Below are 20,037 nucleotides of genomic sequence, written 5' to 3'. Positions count from 1 at the left end.
CAATAAGTCCTGACAGCTTATATGACAGCTTTTGTTCTTAAGAAATCTCTCTAAGGGGAAAAAAATTATACTAATACACTGTCCTATTGAACTACAATGGATTTGACTACTTGAAAATCACAGTTGGAGCTGCTCTCCTCTTCAAAGTAGTAATTTTGCAAGATAAAAACCAACATTTTTCAGGAGGAGAATAAACTATACCCTTGCAGCTACAGCTACAGATTCTGGCAGTGTGTCATGATAAGACTGAGATAAAGAAACACAAAGCTCCAAACACAAAATGCCTTTCTGGTGAATGTGTGTGTCCTTGTGGTTATGTGTTGCCACATGTGCATGCAGTTTCCTAAATCTGCTGAGACCAGCAGCTGGTGTTCGGTCTTTCAGGCTGTTTGTGGAGCCTGCAAACAGAAGGAAATACATTTATACGCCTGATTCAAAAGGCAGTACAGATTAGAGCAGGGCGATATGGCCAAAAATATTTATCACGATATATATTTGAAAATTTGCGATAACGATATAACCGACGATATAATTGATGCGAGACAAAATACAACTCCACAACATTACTAGCGCAAAAAGACAACCTTCCATTTATTTTCACTTAAACAAGAAGCTGGTTTTTATGTACATTAAAGCTTTATAAAAATGTAACAGTGCAAATGCAAATTCCTTGCTGAAAGTTTAACCAAAAGGCATTTCCAGTAGAAATGGGCTGACATATCCTGAGCATAACCATGTATAATATCCACTGAAGTTAAAAAGAGGTGCTTTGCAACATTAAACTGCAGTGTGCAGTACGTATTTTTCGGACCATAAGGTGCACGGGATTATAAGGCACATTAAGCGAAACAAAGCAGTCAGATAAATCAAACTTTATTAAACTCATTCTTCTTGCTTCCTCCACTTCTGTACCATTGATTCATTAATGTTGAATTCTCTGGCAGCGGCTCTATTCCCATGTTGTTGCAGTATATTAATGACTAACCTCGTATTGTGGATGGATTATCTCAGTTGTTCTCCTGACTGAAGTTTGGTCCGTTTACAGCATCCTGCCATGCGATTGCATTTGTCTCTAACCATGAAGAACCTTCACGTTAACTTTTATAAGTGGAAAAGTGTTAGTGTTCGTCCTCCAGCTTCACTGTTTATGTTATGCTAACATAGCTGTGTCGCTAGCGATCACGTAGCACATCATTATATACCAGCTAGCCCAACTTCAGTAACCCTACAAACGTCACTGCTGTTTAGTTTCCTGTCTTCATTTATGTTGGAAGTGATAGCAGAGCTGTACGTTTGAATTTTTTCAGAAATCTCTCAGTCAGAACGTGCTATATCATGCTTAGGTAACTAGCGAAACTAGCGAGCTAACTTCCGCTAGCTTCCTGCTAACTTCTAACTCCGTTAAATGTAATAACTTTTGTTTTCATGGATGCCTGGAAGTTAAACTTTATAGTTACACCTGGTAAAGCAGCAATGCTGATCGTTTTATTAAAGATGAAAGAATTTAGACAGTTTTTAACTCTAAGTGATGCTGCAGTGTTGTTTGACCTGAAGCATACGGAGTTTAGGACCCAGATTACTCCCAGATTTAAGAGCATCTTAGTCCGACAAATATGACAATAACAACGGCCGCTTGCATGTTCTGCAAAAAAATGTGCTTTGTTGTGTATCTGACGGACAAACACCAAACCAGTTCCACATCACTGAAGTTGCACCATTTTTACAAACCAATTCTGGTTCATCTGTTTCACTCAACAATCGGCCATGTGCGTATGAAAACAAAGGCACTGCGCATGCGCGTTTTACTCCCATTCTATCGCGATATTTCATTTTCCTATCGTTGCCTAACATTATACCGGTATTACCGTGAACGGTATAATATGGCCCAGCCCTAGTACAGATTGAAGACCTGTTGGAGTTATCTCAGCTGAAACATCTGTAACCCCATCACTTACAGACAGAGCAACTAACCTTTTTTTAAGGATCACTCTTTCTTTCTTTCTTTCTTCCTTCCTCCAGTCTCAGTTAGGTGGATGGAAAAAACAGTGTGAAATGGCAAATAGAATGAAGTGCCACCTTTAATGCGACACTGCACGCTGCACTTTGGAGGGCCCTGTTTTCCCAGATGTGCATAAGCTGCATTTATCTAAATGCAAACGGGAAGTTTTTCATGACAGTTAAACTGAGTTACAGTGAGAACAGACTGCGTGAGTCACTTTAGTTCAAAGTCCGTACATTCCCCCAAAACATAATGCATCCTGGAGGGCCATTTGCCAGTTCTACTGTAGTAGATGGTCTCATTAATAAACCAGGAGGTGTCTGTAAAGTGTTACTAGGATGTTCAGTTATTCATGGTTGCTGGGTGTGAGGGAGAAAGAAATATGAACTACAGAAGTGAACCAAAAAATATGAAAAAAACAAAACAAAAAAAAACACCCCACAGTGAGGTCAAAAGAAATCAGAACAAAAATAAATCACTCACTCAGAATGAAAACAAAAAGAGCAATAAAGACGGAGAATGGAGAAGGGAGGAGAGGTGGGAGACCTTGCCATGACTGTGACCCCAGGGAGGGGGTTCCTGTCCTCTATCACGCTCTACAAAGTCAGAAGCTTCTATTTATACAGCACTGTAATGTTTGGCATTTCCTTCGAGGGGGAGGTGAATATGAGCCATTGTTTTCCTTGGCTGCCATTCGATTGGCTCAGCATGCTCCATGCATTGAAATGTCAGCAGCTTATAGCTCTATTTGTTTGATTAGCTCTATTTATCACTGATAAGTGATCATTTGTTCATTCTCAAGATGGGAAATCTTATTATTGTTAAGGGTGAAAAGACATGCTGATTGATAGCACAATGAATGAGCCCTGACAGCCGCTTGATAAATTTAGTTTCCTTAATCTCTTGTGAAATATTTATGGGAAGTGTTGTAGGCTGCCAATGTGTATATCACAGCACAACTGTCAAAAGACAGATCTGAGCTCGCTGATTGCAGGAGTACCAACAATGATGTTGCAATGATATGCAACATATAATCATTGCAAACTCACTCGCAGTGCAGAGTAGTCACTCTCAAACTTAAGCAGTCAACTTTGCTCGCAAGAAGGGAAATACTAACACTGGGATTCCGACCTGATCTCACAGAAAGAAAACGGATGTTCAGGAATGTGTGACAGCACTCAAATCTCACATTTACCTCCACCTTACCCTTCCTGGTTTTTAATGAAACCTTAGTAAAACTCCTGGCGAGACTAATGGCTCACTAACTATGTAGCCCGACTGATTTATCACTGGTCCGATATTAACGGCCGCCATTAGCTATTTTGTAAGTATCTGCATTTATAATGACAGATAAAAGAAAACGTTAAAAAAAGACATGGAAAAAACACCCTTCAATCTTGCTATGGGTGTTGACATTCAACAGTTTTTCTAACAAAGGGCAACCTGCAACTTCCTCGTTGCTCCTGGAATGCTACAAACAGCGCAATCTGAGCATCCTGGCAGAGCGTAAACAAGGAAATAAATACTGACACGTAAGAAATGCTTTGTGTTTCTCAAAGAAAAAAAAAAGAAGAAGATATGCTGGCTGATACATCAGATTTTTATACTGCCAAATATAGTAATGGTCTTAAAAATTCTACATTGATCAGGCTCTAATACTGTGCAGATTTTGCAAAAATGAGATCTTAAATAGCTTTATTATAAAAATACAAACACATCTGCTGTGCCAGAACACATTTAAAAACATTAGGTCAGACTCTATAAAAGTCTGTACTATCAATTAGAATAAATAGAAATGAGCCTCGTCTTTCCTGTTGGTTGGACTTGCCTGAGCTAAGATGGAGTTAGTGCTCTAAAGCATTCCGAGTAACTAGTTTGTGAAAACAAAACAACATTCCCTCCTCAGTGTGGCCCCACGAGCAGAGCTGACACAAATCAATAGGTATTTTGTTAAACAATAGCTTTGCCGGCATTTTAAAAAAAGCCAGTCCCCAGGGCACTGCAAACCCACACAAAATAATTGGGAAAGTTAACAATAGCCACTGCTATACCAACACGGAACTGAACCTATGGCCAGGACACTTAAAAATCAGTCAAATAAAATTCCCACTTATAATTATGCTGGCTGTATGTTCAGCTGCAGTGAAGTAACTAGCAGTTTGTAAATAAACCCTTCCCTGCAAACAGTGACAGATAATCTCTTGCAGAGGTTCTAAAGAGCATCAATCATTCCTAAAGAAGTCGTTTAAGTAGGAGGGTGTTCCTTAAAAGCACCTGCTGGGCAGATCACTGTGTATGATAGAATTATGTACGTGTCTATATGTGAGTGCATGAGTCAGTCGTGTTTTTTTCCTCCCTCCTCTAACCCCCTTAACTTTTTGTCTTTGCTCTTTGATCTGTACAGCTACGAACCCTCCCCAGAAACCCCCAAATAACCTCGCGGCTCAAAAATCTTTTTTCACGCCTCCTCCTGTTTACACCTACCTTCTTGATCTTTCTCTTTATAGTTATTCCCTCTCTCCGCCTGCATTTCCATTTCCAATCCCTCTATTTTTATCACAGCGGCATCCGGGCTTGTGCTGCAGAGATTATAGTGTTCATTATTGCAAGCAACACACCTGAGTTAAATGGCCACGAAGTGAAGAGCGCAAGGATTTGTGTTACAAGTTTCCAGAACAATTGGAACAGTTTGAAACAACTTCCAATGCAATGGCACCTGAAACAGTTGCTGTAAAGTTAAGAAAAAAAAATCAAAAGAAAACCAGAAGAACTTTCAAGAACTAGTATCTAGTAACAAATATCTTCCATAATCTACTATAACAGAAAAAAAGACCCAGAAAATCTTCAAAGCATTTTGTTCACATATGACTTTTAACTCCCCCCAGCTCATGTCATTCCCCGGGCAGAAGTCTACACCTTCACAATATCCATAGTTTCTGCTTCCAACAGACAGGAGGTGTGGAACACTTTACCCAATAGACAGGCCTCTTGGGTGGACAGCATGACGTCAGAACTGGGCCCAGATTCTGGATCCTGCTGCCAGCAGGTGAGATCATAGGAAACATCTGTACCAACATAGGCAGCTGACTGTTAACTAGTGTGGATGAAAATTGGCCGCCTCCTCCTCAGCTGTTCTCAGCTGAGCTCTCCTTTTCCAGTTTTGATCTGGTGTTTCTTACACACAGATCAGGTCAACACGACAGGTCACAGTCCCACCCTTGTTTTGTTTAGTCTGCACCACCATGCAACTATATGTAATCTGTAATGTATAAATACAGCACTTGCTTATATCAGAATGTCATTAGTGTTAGTTGAAAAGGTTTGCATTCCTGTTAAGTGACACAGAGACAGAAAAAAATACAAGCATGGACATTGCCAACAGAAAGAGGAATATAAAGACGGGACTTGGCACTTCATGTTACGTACTGCATATAGAATTTGGCACAATACATGTTTACATGTGCGAGCAGCCAGAGGTTTAAGTTCTCTCACCACTCAAGACTTGTTTTGCCCATATTTTCAAGTTTAACTCAAAAGCTCGTAAGCTCAATCTGTTAGCTCTGAGATATTAGTCTGTAAATCATCCACTAAGGCTCGGTTATAGATGAAACGCTTGGAGGTTGGACAAGTCAGTAAAGTATGGGCTGGAGCTCACATAATGATAAGGATGGACAATATATTTGAACTGAAGCTCTGATGGGTTCTTGAATGCAAACTAATTAACATCTATGATGCCTCCCGCCACAGCATATATACTGATGCTTGCCAGACCAGAGTTAACAAAATGAAGACAGTGGAGTGGAGCACTGAACAGCAGCACACAAGCACACAATTCAGCACTTTACAGAAGTGTGCCCAACACTTGTAGCCACAATTTTGTGATTATGTAACCTTCTATATAGTCATTTTTGTTTCAACAGCACAGTGCACCGTTTTAGATTACCAAGGCTTTTTTCCCCGTGCTAGCACTGCAATACAGAAGCTCCTCTGCCTGTGTTAAGATATAACGTTAACAAAACTAAAGTAGAGCACATAGATGGCGCCGCAGGACTTTCATGCTAGCACAAGAATAAAACGGCATTTTGGCCGGGAGAAGAAAGTTAAGCAATGTGGTGCCATGCATGAGTACTCTTTGCTGATCTACATGCAGAGCAAATATATCTGGGAGACAAGCTATGCCTCCCTTGGCAGGGACCTTCATTGCACTGAGTGCACTGAAGAGATCAAAGGAGTCTGGAGACAAAGACAGGAGGCAATCTGTCACACCATACATCCATCCATGCGATGTAGGTCTCAACTCCAAGATTTATTCCGCAGATCAATACTATATCACACAGAAACTATTTTCTTTAATGAATGATCCGCAGTCAGACTTGGCAATCTTTTAGTCTCACTCGGTCCCTCTACTCTTTACAACTAATTACCACCACCTTCACATATGCATGGTTAATTTCAATCCCCATCGCCCTCACTGTAGCTACAACTGCACAAGTGAGTAATTTTTCCACAAGATTTATCTGGCCTTTGACCAATATGAATAATGTGAAGAAACTGAACAGCTGTACAGTGGGAGAGAGGCAAAGAAAGAACTAGAAATTCTTTGCAACACACATCTTTTTTTGTTATCATTTGATATACAATGATCAACAGCATGCTTCTCTTCTAAAACAATGGGCAGCAGGCCCTGCTAGTTCACCTGTTTTGACACTTTCCATTTAACATAGGTGCTTGTTGCAGATTCCTGTGGTTTTGTTAATGGCACCCTGAAGTGCATTTGATGCTGTGATTATGCTTACTTCAGTGCTACCAACCCATCACTTTTGCACCCATCACAAAAGCATATCCTCTAGGGTGTTATTACTAGTGCAAAATGAACACGCAAAAAGACCTTTAAAAAATCGTAAAGCAATAACTGAAATATATAGCAGGCTATTTAAACCTAAACCTTGTCTGCCTCTACATTAGCCCCAACATTTGTCAATACAAAACTGTTTTCTCAGCTCATTTACTGCGCATATGTGCAAAAACAACACAGCTGAAGGTAGAAACTCAGGAGCACACAGTTTATTAAGCGGGCCATGTCTGCTCGCTAAGATGATTCATTTGAACTGTTTTAGAGAATTAGAGGAATTGCTGTGTTCTAGATTTGTTGCAGAAAGCTGGAACGCTGAAGGGAACAAGAGAGCAGAGGGGATTTTAAAACATCCCAAGTTCAGATGCATGGCTTCACTCCGTATATCCCTCGACTGCACAAAGCTGGCCACCTCTGTGCAGACGCACAAAATGGTACAAGCTACCACTTACTGTCTGTCATGTAGTTCAGATGAAGTTATGTGCTTTAAGGTATATTACTGGCAGCTATACCAACTTCAGATTAACAGGTGGGCTAATTCAAAATCTGATCAAGGTGATCGGGGCTTGACATGCAACTGCTGCAATCTCGAAAATCAAAGGAGACCTAACAGGGCTCATTCTAAACTGATGAACACAAATCTGGTCTCCAATGATTTTTACAGCTTTAGTGACTTTAAAGAAATACCATATAACTCACAAATCACTTGAAATGAAATGAAAAAATGGCCAGAGGACAATCAGAAGTATTTTAGAAATTCAGCACATTAGGAAGTAAGAACAAAGAGAAACACGTCTACTGCTTTATTCTTATATTAAGTGAACTAACCCTCAGCATTGCAGGGGAGGCTCTGGTACCAATATTGTCCATATTTTTTGGCAGCAGCAATGTCGAGCTTTTTCAAATCCAAGACATGACCGTTACACGACCTAATCCATTAAACCTTGTTGAATGAATCACGCTTGCTGCATCTCCCTTGATCCATTAAATTTAATCTTACAACATGCATCACTGGACAACAAGGCTTCTTTAAATCTACCACCTTTCTTTTAATTCTTTTGGCTGCCCACAGTGAATAGACAGAAATGTATACACAACAGCCTAAGCAAAAGAAGCTGATAGAAAGTAAAGCAGGCATAACAGTGAGCTTTGTGATGTAGGTTCCCGTACCGACAGGGAACAACACCCACTTTTTCCTCTGAGATAGAAAGAGTTAGAAGGGGAGAGAAATAATAAGAAGGGAAGGGAGGAAGGAAGAGGGGGAGGGTGATAAAGTGAGAAACAGGAAAACAATCCTAAAGATAGAAAATCAGTCAGGAAAGTGAACACATGGCATTTGAGAGTGTAACTAGCAGCCAGGAGCATTAACTGCATTCTTGTCTGTTTGAGATGGAAGCGTACATGAGTATGCTGATGTGTAATCAGTCTGATGAGCCATGTTGTCTAATGGCAGGAGACAGTCAGCGCCAAGGGTTTAAGAGAAAAAAAAAAGAACTGGGAAAACTTCTGCTAGAGGAATTGCAAAAGCCTGATTGGGTTTCAGCTTTTAGTCCACCCTATTGTGGTTTTGCTTCACGCAAACTGGTGGCATAGGCACAGAGAGGGTGAGTGGAGAGGCAGTGAGTAGCAATCTGGAAAGCAGGATTTGAGATTTAGCACGGAGGGACTGATTCGAGTAAAGGTTGAAGAAAAACAACGCAAACTACTACAGACGTATGACCTGACAGGCACCTATCACATAACAGTAGTTACTTGTTAGTGCTGCAAAACACTTCAGCAGCCTAACAAGAAGCACATTTCCTCATGCTGTCAGCTGAGCTCAGCAGGATTATTAGAAGTCCAGGATAATGTTTGGCATTCAGCACTGCGTGAGATGAACGATATGTAGCGACACTTAAACACAATGTTGTCTGTGTATTTCATCCCAGTTTGTTGGGCTATTAATTTTGGGGCACAAGTTCCCTTCAGTGCTACGGTGGCAGAGATTGGATTTAGCTAAAATGAAAAAGTAAAGGCTTAATTTAAGTGTAGCACGCATATTGCTATCAAAGTATAGAGATTTAAAAAAGAAAAGAAATTCTATTAATGTTAAAAATGTTCTCTTAGCGAGAGTGCTACAAAAATGGCATTTAAAATAGGGGAAAAACTTATTTCAATCGGGTTCATTACTGGTTACCAGAGAGTTCCACAAAATTTTCAAAACAAATCAGGTTGATGTTTCTCGCTTGGATGAATCTCTATTGCTCTGAAAAGCACGAGGATGCAATAAGGACCCCTTGTTTATAGTCTATCATTCACCCCGGGACAAGATAAACTGCAAAAATCTCGAGCGTCTGTGTTTCATGGATACACTACAGCTCGCGAAATGAGCCTATAAAACCCTTTAAATAAACATAACCATAATACAAGACTCTCTGAAGCTGAATCACTCTAATAAACAGTATGCCATCATATGCGCAGCAGGGGTATCCAAACTAAAGCTCGGTTATCTTAAGCTCTGATGGGAGTTAGAGGCACTTTGGAGCACACTACGTAAATGCTTTATTTACCCATCTTTCCCCCTAAATTACCCTCGTAAGCAAAAAATGCCGTTTTAATCTAATGTTAGACCACCAATGAGTGCATACACTGCTGTTGCCTTAACTTGCCACATACACAAATCTGCACGTACAGTATATTATCAGATGGGGACACACGGACGTGGAAGCTTCTGAGAAAACCTGTCCCAGCACTAATGTCTAAGTTTGAGCATTATTACCAGCAGCCTACCTCAGACATGTTCGTGCGCGTATGGCTCGGTTCCATTCAAGAGAAAGCTTACACAAACGCGTAAAGAAAAATCCCATAGATGGCTGGGAAAAGCACCACCGGTTCCCGTTTCTATTTCCGGGCGCTTCTTTCTCCCCCGGCTTGTCTGAGCGTTCCCACAAACCTGAACCCCCACACAGATAGACCGAGTCAGACACCTCTGAGCGCGGAGGGGAGGGGTTTCAGACACCTACCAGCTTTACATGCCCACTTCTCTTTTCTTCTGTCATCTTGAGAGAAGCCCCGAAACGAAAGAAACACAGAAGGGTGGACAGGGAGGGGATGAGCCGAGCCGGGGTATTGAAGAGTACTCCTTCACGTCTGTTCCACAAAGCGCACAGCGCGGCGCAAAGCAAAAACACCAGTCCGGTGCCGTTCAGTCAGTGGGCTGCACCGCTCCGCTGGCGAGAGCTCCCAGGCAATTGGAATATTCAACTTTGGAAAAATGAGAGAGGGAAAGAGAGCGAGACAGAGAGAGAGGGAGAAAGAGAGATGGGAGGGAGGCAGACAATCACAGGAAAGCGGCTCCTCCTACTCGAACAATACAAAAAGCGAAAGGCAGCAGATAGAGGCTTCAGTGCGTTAAGCTGAACAGCTCTGGGCACCAGTAGTAACACGTCTAATAACTAACTGAGTGTGCGCTCCAACGGCAGACCACGCGTCACAGTTTTACACATTTTATTGGATAATCAGATCAAAGCTCGAGTGGGCAACAAACTGTCGATTCAAGAAGCAAACTTACCTGACCAGTAACAGTGGGTCATACATTCAGATCATACACGGGTAATGCACAAATGATGGCATTTTTATTTCCAGCCTGCACGACAACTGAATTAATGCCCACAATCGCGCTTCATTTTTTTTTATATATTCTTGAAAATGATGCAACACTGAGTAATAAAAGCAGACCCCAGATATTAAATATCGCGCATCCTTCATTGTTATCAATAAGTAGCGCCAAGTTCGACTGCAAAAAGGCCCAAAGGCAGCAATTAGAATATTCATAGATTTCAAGTTGAGCAAAAGTGGTTCGCGAAAATGGATGTATCACACATTAATTTCCTGGATTAATTACAAGATTGTGTGTGTGTGTGTGTGTGATTGTGTGTGTGTGTGTGTGTGTGTGTGTGTGTGTGTGGGGGGGGGGGGGGGGGGTGTTTGTGAGGCCATCCCAAGAAAAGCCAGTGTTATAACGTGAGTAATACTCCTGCATCATGGTGTGTGTTTCGTGCTTAATTGCATATATCCCATATTGTTATTGCAGCATTGCTTTCGTATTTCTACATCATACACAAGGGAGAAGCACATGCCAAAAATATGCCAGACTATTGCTCTAACTTTGTTCCAAAGAGGTGGGTGTGCTGTCTGTGCCTGCAGGTGTGTGTTGTGCTGCTTTGATGTGTGTGTCTGTGGGCTTGGAAACAATGCAGAGGTTAAGAGGTTCTGCAGACCTTTCCAGCAGGCTGCTCTCTCCTATGTGGTTGCTTCCCTCTGCCAGCTATGTCCTGCACCTGTCTGACCTAACACTGCTTGTAATACCATTTCTTTCCTGTGTGCTGCTCTCTGCATTGTGTCCACACACACTGAGGTTGCCCTATAATGACAGGCACAGGCGAAAACAGAATAATGTAATACTGATGTAAATGTTATTCGGTGCTTTACAAAAGAGAACGCGAGAGAGAGAGACACTACACGCAAAGGATGCAGTGCTTTGAAAAGTTATTTCTACCACTGCAACTGTTTCTCATCTGATTAATGATTAAGACAATACCAACTTTTTTCCCCCAACTGTTATCAAAGGAAGCATGAAGCTAAGTAAGAAGCAACTAAGATTCAAGTCTTACAGTCAGATTTCTGAAATAGGAAAAAACATGTAACAGCTGTCTTCCAGATTAACAGTACAGGGAAAAATCTGTAGCTTTACACAGCAGGAAGGCTGCTTTTGGTAAACAGTATCAGACAAGGTGTGGCCTGACAAGCAGGTGTGTTCTCTGACTGTCAACAAGTGATACCACAATGTGTGTAAGAGCAGGTTTGCTACCCGTCTGTCTACATTAACTATATCTACAAACACAGATGTCCAGCCTTTTCTTGTCTTAATAACAGCTTGCCCCAAAGCCTGTCCTTGTGTCCGCGTCTGGCCAGCGAGTGTCATTCAGCTCATGTGCTCTGCACTATAAGCCAGAGTCTATCCGTCTATCTTGGCTTGATTTTCAACAAGATACTGGATTGTCACAGTGGTGTCAAGGTCCAGGACTAGTCAATGCATATGTATTACTCATATTCATAATACTCCCTCCTGCTGTGTAGTTAAACACCGCCTTTCTGACACAGAATTTGACCGTAATACACAAGCGAGTCCACTTAAAGAAAGCTTTTTTCTGCATGCGGCCATATTTAGAGCATAGGATTGTCACCACGGATCAGATCTGGTTATAGTTTCTGTACAGTCTGTCAGATGATATCAGTCATAGGCCTGTTCTTGCTATAAGGACTGTAAGGTTGATATGAGGTCACTGATGCACACATGCCAACCTGAACCTCCCAACCGTCCCCACCCCTACTCCAACAGACACCTGCGCTTCTGGGGAAAAGATTCTATTTACTTTTATAAATGTGATTATTGCATAATTCCTTTTCACCCTTATCTAAATCCCCTGTATGGGTATATTTGAAATTCATTTTAAAAAAGAAAAAAAAAACTCTTTCTTGAGCACGTGGTTAGAGACAGCTACAAGTGAATATTAGTTTAATTCCCAGCAGAGGTATTTTGGATTTTAATAGGTCTTTTACCCTTTGAGCCTGACAGAATAGTTGGCTGATTGACTGCACAGACTAAGCCTGGATCCAGCCCCAGGCACCCGTCAGTGCTGTCTTTGCTCACTGACCACGTAGACATCTAAATTTTGTGAGAGTGGCAGTCATCTGCACAGAAGGCAGCTTTAGCACTGAGTACTCTAAATGAACTCAGCAATTTGTGGGCTGGAAAGCACTAATGTACAGTTACTTAGAGTGTGTGTAAAGTTATTAATATTTTGTTACAAGCCATTCTCTTGTTTTTCCATGAGCCACTGAGCCTCACTTGCTATTATACCACACTCCCATGTGATTACGGAAACTGTATCAGCAAATATACAACCCCTAGTCCTTCACCAAATATAGATAGCTTTAGGTTGCTATTGCAGTCAGAACACATTTTCTTTGGTGCTTATTGTTGCACCTTTATGATTAGAAGTTTATAGTACATAGTCACATTTGGTCTCCCATGTGCTGCAGCCACCTCTATAACTGCTATGAATGGCATTCCATCGGGGCAAGCAAGGCAGCAGTACTTTCCTTGTGAAATTTAAAAACGGACATCATTTAAAACCCACCAAAGTGAAAGAGATTTGTTGCCTTACATCTCAAATAAATGTTTCTTCCCTAAAGCATTTCATGTTGTCTGTTTGCATCCATCCTTTAAATTACTTCCATCTTGTGGCCACAGTTATTGCCTCCTGAAGTTAGCTTGACTCCGAGCCATTAGACTTTATAGTTTTTGTCATTTTTATGGATGTGTCTGTGCCCCATTAACAAAAGCTGGAACTTTTCTAGTTGAGAGGCAAAATATTTATGTTTATCCTTAGCTGTTTGCATGCAAAATGTGGATGGTTTTAGGCAGAAGACTGACAGGTCACCAGCATACTAGACAAGTTGTCTCTGGCTCTGCTTTCACTGCTATAATCGGTGCATCATTGCACAAAACAGTAGCAAGTAAATCACTGAACTATACTGTGATTAATCAAGAAGTAAGTTTTTCTTACTATCCACATTGGCTAACATGAGTGATGTAGAAGAAATTGTCCCATGAAGAAACATTTAATAACCCCTTTAGCACATTAGCAATAAAAGCCTTAAATGGAGAGAGCAATCATCAACTTTTACCATGTCTGGTTTAATAAAAAAGTTGAACAGACAAGTGCAGGTTCTGCCATCATCAGATTGGCATCTATGAAAAATAACTTGTTGACTGAATTACCAGTTGTTTTGATAAAATGCCGTAAGTTTTCATTCGTATTTTTAGTCCCCCTGTAAAGAGTGAACCTGCCAGGAACGTGTGTGCAGTAAGGTGAATGTGTCCGGGGAGAGTGCTACAAGATGCAGAGAGGGTGTCAGCATAGGAATACAAGACATCTGGTTCAGTTTATCTCTTTGATGCATGGTCTCTGCTTGCCTTTATGTAAAAATCACTAGATGCTACTGACTGCTATTCATATAACAGCCCCACCTCCACCTACCATCCACATGTGGGTTCTGAGTTTACTTACATATAGGAGGGAAGTTATTGATAACTTTACTGGATATGATTCTGAAATAAAATAGTAAAATGAAAATGACTCAAATACTAGACATGAATGGCGATGTGGAGTACCTATGGCTATAGTCCTTATTGCAGTGGCCCGGGTGCCTTCAACCAACCCCCATCTCTCCCCATTTTCCTGGCTGCTTTACAATATCCTATCTAAAAAAAAAGGCCCAAATGCCTCATAAATATATTAAATACCAAGTACTTGAATGGAAAAAAAACTTAAATAAAGCAGTGTTTAATTTGAATAGAGCGGATTTTCTCAGAAAATGAAAATTTGTATGAAAAACAAAGTGCCAGTGACAGAATAAGGGCAGGCTAGATGACTGAGGCTGCCTTGGACAGTAAACACACCAACCACTGGAGACTTGGCCTCACTATTGTGCTGCCCTGGCCCATGCATGGGACTTATTGCATATCAAGTTACCATCAGCAGTAGAATTTAACAATGCCTGTGGTGTGTGCGCGTGTGTCTATGTGGGTGTATTGGTGTGTGTGTATGCATGTGCATCAGTTACATGCACACACTTCGAAGTGCACACTTGCATGACAAATCAGCAACACCCTCAAACAGTGTGTGTCCAGAGGAAATGCATCAGCTCTTCTCTTCCTTTCTCTTCCTTTTTCCACTCCCAGCACCACAGCTCATCAGGGACTTATTGTACAGCACCAGCCTGTCTGTGTACTGCAGCAACATGAAGTGATCAGGAGAAACACTCACTCACAGAGACATAAAAACCTTTGTTCCCTTCAAAACATGGGAATCTTTGTCCCAGTGCAGACAACTCTAGAGAGTGATGCAGTGTTATTAGCATTCTGTGCCCACATGAATTTCTTTCTGTTGGGGGTGTATAAATATACACACTGCGCAGTAGCCATAGCAGTTATTGAATTGTAATCATTACTTGGTTGATTACAATTCCCCACTCTAAGCCTAGTGAGGTATAGTATAGTACTGTGAATATTTTCAGGAAATTCTCTTTCACTTGACAACAAATGCATCAGTTCTCTTGCAATACTATGGCAACACTAACCTCATAACTCGAGTTAAAAATGGTTTCTTCTGGGCATCCTATTGCCAACTTAAAAATCAGACCAGCATAAACAGATCAATAAATACTCAGAGGGTGTAAACAAATCAGTTGCTGGGTGTAGAATTGCGCCATCAGCTTTCCATTAGTCACGCCATCTCATATCTGATACTTTTTACTAATAGAGGCAGGCTGAAAATATTCAGTCTTCACCTTCACAGAGCTATCGCCAAGGATGCTGTTTTTCCTTAAGAAATGTAAAAACCTTTCAATCAGAGAGTTGGAGTTGTTTTGGGTTTCAAATGTCAGCACTTTATATTTGTGGAGGAGAGAGCATGAACCTCCCAGTTAAACACTGTATATAATTCTTCTGGTGATTTAGCCAAATGTTAATGGATATTGTTTACTGCCTCTACAAGTGCTGCCAAATCACATCCATTGAAAGTAGATATGCTGACTTAACGTAATTACGTTCCAGGAGCACTACCTCCTTTCATTTGATGTAAATATTGCAGATTTCACCCGTCTGAACTACAGCTGGTATGAGCAGACTAGATGTGAGCTAGCTGTGTAAAGTAAAATGAAAGCATACTGACCACTCACTAAAATATAATGCTGTGTCGCTTGAATTACAGCAGCTGTGTGTACATGTGTGTCTTTAGCCTCTGGCTCCACACCAAGACAATTTGGAGCGGAATACAGGCTGTTCCTGGACAGACAGCAAACTTAGGAGTGAATACGACTTTCTTGCAAACAACATAGATTGAGTGAAAGCAAACTAGCACATTCTTGACACGCTCTTTTAGTCGAGCATTAGCCCATTAGTGATTCACATGATACGCAATTCATCTTCAGTTGATGAAATCAAAGAGATACTACTGAGTAGAAAAAAAAGTAGTGTTTACTGTATAAAATTTGCAATGACACTAAATAGGCCTTTTATTTTAAATAGTTAAATAGTTGGTTATGGCCACTTACAACTATTTGTTATAATTATAGTGCTTAACTAGCTGTAGCTGAGTTTTTGGACTCCAATGCATAACCATTTGAGCTAAAAGTAAAACATTTCTGATTGAGAAAGACTGTAGCATGGAATAAAAAGCCCATATATACATTATAGGAGGTGACTGAACTAAAAAAGCCCTCTTTCTGTGTGAAATGAACATTAAAGCCAAAAGCAAGGAGTTTTACTGCCATTAATTGTCCACTATATTTAACAAAAATAGTAGTTAAGTTAAAGCTAAAAATAGAAAAAAACTACATTAAAAAAATATAATGTTAATCACAGTACCCGACAACTATCTTTTTGTAAGCCGTAGCAGGGTTTTATGACTGCACTGCTAACACTTAGCCAATTTCATCTGACGGGTTTCATATTAATATGGCTGTCTGAGACCTTTAAAGAGAATCCCGAGTCAAATCCAGCTTTAAAAATATGTTTCCCTAATGTCACATTGGTGTTCTTTGCTTGAGTAGCTGCTCAGTTCGGGAACATGCACCTCGTTGGCAGCTGTCAGAAACTGTAGGATCAAGGAAGCTGCTGTATTTTAATCTAATGATGCAACAAGTTGTTTTGGTTTAACATTATACTAGTAACGTGTTATTAGTACACTGTATCACAGTGATCCAAGTTTTTTTCCCCCCTACAGAAGACGACTTGTTCATGTTTGTTGTCATTAATGTCAAACAGAGTGCAACACAGATGCAGAAGGCATTAGCTCTTTGCTGTTAGTGGGTCCCAAATTCCCCTTTTTATATTACTCGGGTGCTGATGTCTGTCGCAGAGCCATCAATATTATGCATTTTACTTTGTGGTGACCTAGTGGAGCATAGAAAAGACTTGACAAACAAGGGAGAAAGTAAGATGTGAGATTTTTATGAGTATAATACCGGATTATTTCACACCAAACATTACTGTATTATTGCCTGCATTTTTCTTCCATTTGAAATAAAAAGTCCTCTCAGATTAATAAAAATTATTTATAGTTTTAAAATGTGAATTTATGATTTGGTCTTTTCAGTTGCTCATACTTTAGTTAAGCGTCTGTACTTAGAAACATTATACATTTAGGCATTTATATTTATATTTATAAAGGCCCAGTCAATTTAAAAGAAAAAAATGTTTTTTTGTTTTGTTTTTGAGGCATTTTCATTACATGTCCCTACATGTCTCATAACAAATCTTTAAAGAATGCCAAACTGAAGCATTTCGTAACTTTTATCAGTAACATATCTCATCAGATATGTTAAAAAAAAAAAAGTATGCCACGTCTCCTGGGTGATCCAGATGTTCTTCAGATAGGATACGATTGATCCTGTAACAAAAACCTTATGCTTCCTGTATAAGACTGATTGGTAAATCCTTTTATATATTATTTAAGTAGTTGCCACAATACATTTCCCCCCCAGTTTGGATAATTCTATTGTACAAAAATCAAGTGGTTCTCCATCTTCTTCATCTTCATCCGCTTGGTCCGGGGCCGGGTCGCGGGGGCAGCAGCCTAAGCAAAGAGGCCCAGACCTCCCTCTCCCCAGCCACCTCCTCCAGCTTATCCGGGGGAATACCAAGGCGTTCCCAGGCCAGCTGAGAGATATAATCTCTCCAGCGTGTCCTGGGTCTGCCCCGGGGCCTCCTCCCGGTGGGACATGCCTGGAACACCTCACCCAGGAGGCGCCCAGGGGGCATCCTTGTCAGATGCCCGAACCACCTCAGCTGGCTCCTTTCGATGTGGAGCAGCAGCTCTACTCTGAGCCCCTCCCGGATGGCCGAACTTCTCACCCTATCTCTAAGGGAGAGGCCAGCCACCCTTCGGAGGAAGCTCATTTCTGCCGCTTGTGTCCGCGATCTCGTTCTTTCGGTCACTACCCACAGCTCGTGGCCATAGGTGAGGGTAGGGACGTAGATCGACCGGTAAATTGAGAGCTTCACTTTTACACTCAGCTCCCTCTTCACCATGACGGACCGGTGCAGCGTCCGCATTACTGCAGCTGCAGCCCCAATCCGTCTGTCGATCTCCGGCTCCCTTCTCCCATCACTCGCGAACAAGACCCCGACATTACTTGAACTCCTCCACTTGGGGCAGGAACTCATCCCCGACCCGGAGTGGGCACTCCACCCTTTTCCGGCTGAGAACCATGGCCTCAGATTTGGAGGTGCTGATCCTCATTCCCGCTGCTTCACATTCGGCTGCGAACCGTTCCAGTGCGAGCTGGAGGCCCTCACCCGATGAAGCCAACAGAACCACATCATCTGCAAAAATCAGAGATGAGATTCTGAGGCCACCAAAGCGAAAGCCCTCCGCCACTTGGCTGCGCCTAGAAATCCTGTCCATAAAAATTATGAACAGAACCGGAGACAAAGGGCAGCCCTGGCGGAGCCCATCACCCACCAGGAACGAGTCCGACTTATTGCCGGCAATGCGAACCAAGCTCTTGCAACGGTTGTATAGGGATCGAATGGCCCGTAGCAATGGGCCAGACACCCCATATTCCCGCAACACCTCCCACAGGACACCCCGAGGGGCTCTGCCACCAAGGAGTTGTGGTTCTCTCATTCTTAAATTAGGAAGTGATGTGACGGGAAGATGCACTGAGGACCCTATTAAATGACAGGTGACTGACAGACTGACATGGGATCAGTCTTTGTACAAAAATCAAATACAGCTGTGCAGGGATTTAAACCTCACTGGTACAGAGTAAATAACATTACTGATGATTAGTTAACAATGTATATCCGCATCAATACTGCAGCAAAAGGAAGGCGTATAAAGAGGGGAGGATAGAGCCCGAGAGGAACGACTGGAGACATGAAAAGCAAAAACACGAAGGAGGGATAAGAAGAAATATGGGTCAGACCGAGAAAGACAGGGAAGGCTCAATGTAAATCAGAATGTGTAAACATGTACAGGCCTAATCTCATTATCCCTCATCCTCCTGGGCCTGTGATCAGATGCTTGATTAAAGCAGGAGATGAAAGAAGAGAGGTAGAGGACAGAGATGGAGGTAGGTGGGAAGGAAAGAAAATACGGGATGCCTAAAACAGACCGAGTATCCTTTGGAGAAGAAATAAATTGCAAATCGCACTGTTTTGAGTTACAATAAATATAAAACAAATATAAAGACTGCAGTAAAGATTGCAGTGTGTAGTATGCATTAAAAGCAGTGTAGCATTTACTGACACAAAGGAAGGCATTTTCAGGTGACCTGAAAAAAAAATTAGCTGTATATTAAAGCAAATGATGCTGCATTACGTGGCATTTGAGGGTAATATATCAGAATTACTACATACGTGTGGACTAAATGATTTTTTAAAAGAAAATTTGTAAAATTGTGGCCATTGTTAACAGAGTAAATGGAGTATGACCATAAAAACATCTTAAAATTTTCAGCATTAATGTTAAAAAAGACATCTATATAAACAAATAAGGTTGAAAAGTGTTGTTATTGCTTGATTTGCTAGAGAAGATAGCCAGAGATAATGTTTACACCCAATTCATGACTGATCCTGCATTTCATCCTTTTTTATAATTAATGACTGTCCTCTAAATGGTTATACAGTAGGTCTTAAGGCCTGTTACAGTCTCCATGTTTGAGAAACTATGCGACTCTGAGTTCCGATTGCTGCAGATTTTGTCATCAGATGGTGAGTGCGAGGCTCAGTGCGGGCATTCGCATGCCTGCCAATTTTTTGCAACTACGCAAACATGCCTGTTTATACACTACACTGCACTACAACACACCCACTACACAATCAGGCATACAGGAATTACTTGTACATAGTGTCTACTATTGCTGTCTTCACCTTTGTCGGCAAAAGAGTATAATCCCTGTTTAGAACAAAAGCAATTCCCCTCAGTACCTGTGAAGTGAACTCTATGAGGAAATATAATATAATATAAATATAGTTCCACTACGACTCTAAAAAATGCAGGTGTAGTAGTGGAAAGGAAATCCCCGACAACCACTAGACTTTTTTTTTTATTCCTATTCCACACTCACTTTC

At 41.2% G+C, this 20,037-nt stretch overlaps 1 protein-coding gene across 5 annotated transcripts in view; it reads right to left on the bottom strand.

The window, feature by feature from the left end:
- Positions 1 to 20,037, bottom strand: part of mid2 (midline 2) — a 175,477-nt gene that overhangs the window by 101,631 nt on the left and 53,809 nt on the right. For 2 of the 5 annotated variants that reach the window (XM_080289240.1, XM_026142987.2), the window contains exon 1: positions 9,854 to 10,214. The exons of 2 other annotated variants lie outside the window; for them this stretch is intronic. The gene's annotated coding sequence lies outside the window, so the exon portion shown is untranslated. Of the gene's footprint in view, positions 1 to 9,620; positions 9,781 to 9,853; positions 10,215 to 20,037 lie in introns of those variants that run through there. One more of the 5 variants, XM_026142981.2, reaches the window with a different exon arrangement.

This window comes from Astatotilapia calliptera, chromosome 2 (assembly GCF_964374335.1).
Source record: "Astatotilapia calliptera chromosome 2, fAstCal68.1, whole genome shotgun sequence".
NCBI lineage: Eukaryota > Metazoa > Chordata > Actinopteri > Cichliformes > Cichlidae > Astatotilapia > Astatotilapia calliptera.
The sequence above is the reverse complement of the archived record's forward strand: the minus strand, read 5'-3'. Positions and strand labels throughout refer to the sequence as shown.